The sequence below is a fragment of the Gossypium arboreum genome, chromosome 6 (assembly GCF_025698485.1).
Source record: "Gossypium arboreum isolate Shixiya-1 chromosome 6, ASM2569848v2, whole genome shotgun sequence".
In the NCBI taxonomy this organism is placed as follows: domain Eukaryota; kingdom Viridiplantae; phylum Streptophyta; class Magnoliopsida; order Malvales; family Malvaceae; genus Gossypium; species Gossypium arboreum.
Genome location: NC_069075.1, coordinates 113382130 through 113384192, shown reverse-complemented (window position 1 = coordinate 113384192; position 2063 = coordinate 113382130). Strand labels below are relative to the sequence as shown.

Here is a 2063-nt window from a genome sequence, read left to right as displayed (position 1 = left end):
ATCTATTTACTAATTTTTTTCTAGAATTTTTGATTGGGCCAATTAGTATAGTTTATTAGTTAAAGTTACCCCTGTTTCAAGACTTGACTGGTCTGACCTCTGTTTACTATGAACCACATTTATCTGTAAAAAATTCATATGAATATGAGGTTTATTTCTCTTGAAACTAGACTCAATAAGGATTCTGATAATATAAAATAAACTACCTAATTATATCTTTACAATTTATGGTGAATTTCTAAAGTTGGAACAGGGGATTCAGAAACTGCTATGACCCTGTTTCACTAAAATTCTAATATCTTCTAACATATAATTCCTTTTCTTGTTTCATTTGTTTCATGTGAAACTAGACATAATAAGCTTCAATTTGATATGTAGTCCATCACCAAATTCAATTTCTATTATTTTTAGTAAATTTTCAAACTTGCGTCGTTGTTGTCATAAAGATCCTGCTTTATGGCAAATTTCATCCCTTTTGATGAGTTTTTATACACTAAGTATCTTATTAATTTTCCTTATCATCAAACATAATCTAAACTAACCATTTTCATAATTTATCATTATCAAACATTTCCTCAACCATTCCATTACCATACCATAAGATCATTTACACAAAATAGATATATTGCTATACATGCCATACTTAAATTTACAAGCCTTTACCAAAAGTCTTCCGGATAGTGTGACTGAGCCTTCGACCTATCCCGACTCCTGAGCTGGCTTGGCCAAAACTACAATGAGTAAGAAGGAGGGAGTAAGCATAAATGCTTAGTAAGTTCATATGCAAATAATAAGTAACATAACAAACAGTCATACCAATCAACATTAGCATGCATCACTAAAACACATGTCACATTTCTAATCATTTTTCATCATCTTATTACCTTATCGTGGTTGAATCAATACTCAACCCGAGGGTTAAATACATACCTATTCAAAATATCCTTTCACATCACTTACCAATACGTCTCTTTACATCTCAAATATTCCTCCATTTGAGTAGAGCTTTACCCGTTGAACACATCGGAATATAATTCGGATACATGGATAACTTGCACATAAGTGCCATATATGCAATCAAGCAATCATGTAACCCGCCCATAAGCGAACTCGGACTCAACTCAACGAGCTCGGATGCCTAGTTACATCTCACGAACTCGGACTCAACTCAACGAGTTCGGACATTCGCATCCATAAGTGAACTCGGACTCAACTCAACGAGTTCGGATGCTCAACCATCCTAGTGACATGTCACTTGTATCCTAATATATTCCTAAGGTTCAAACGGGCTTTTTCCTCGAACACTTATCCTTGCCGTCTTCCGTAGAATGTCAAATCAATACTCGGTAACAATTATATTTAACAAGTAGTTCACATAATTTACATATTATTTGAAATTAACCACAAAGCATACATTTCATAATAAAATTCAGCATAACATATAATTAACATCAATAACTTAAAAATAACCATTATGCTACATTATTTACACATGAACTTACCTTGGTACCAAAATACAAGGATTTTGCAATCTAGTCCACAATCTTTTCTTTTCCTCGATTGAGGTCGATTCCACGTCTTTCTTGATCTATAATACCAAATTAATCTTATTTAATACATACATTCATCAAAACAGCATTTAATACGAACTTTGGAAAAATTACACTTTTGCCCCTAAACTTTTGCATAATTACACTTTTGCCCCTAGGCTCGGGAATTAAACTTTATTCCTTATTCTTATGTTTTATAACATGCTTATCACTTTTCCCTTCTATGGCAACATCAAATTCTCTAACATATACTTGTGACTATTAGGTATTTTTGCCGATTAAGCCCTTTTACTCGTTTTCACTCAAAACCGAGTAGCACAAGTTGTCTAACATAATTTAAAACCTCATATTCTATCATAAAACATCAAAATACACAAATTTCACCTATGGGTATTTTTCCAAATATAAACCCTAGGTTGAATTATTGCTAACATAAGCTTAATCGAGCTACCGGGATTCCAAAAACGTAAAGAACATTAAAAACGGGACTTGGAATCACTTACTATGGAGCTT

At 32.8% G+C, this 2063-nt stretch overlaps 1 long non-coding RNA gene across 1 annotated transcript; it reads right to left on the bottom strand.

The window, feature by feature from the left end:
* Positions 1 to 553: 553 nt before the first annotated feature.
* On the bottom strand, positions 554 to 1591 carry LOC128293971 (uncharacterized). Its single transcript, XR_008284135.1, has 2 exons — positions 1503 to 1591; positions 554 to 731 (listed from the first exon to the last, which is right to left on the bottom strand). It is a non-coding gene; the product is annotated as an uncharacterized LOC128293971 (long non-coding RNA).
* Between the last annotated feature and the right edge of the window lie 472 nt (positions 1592 to 2063).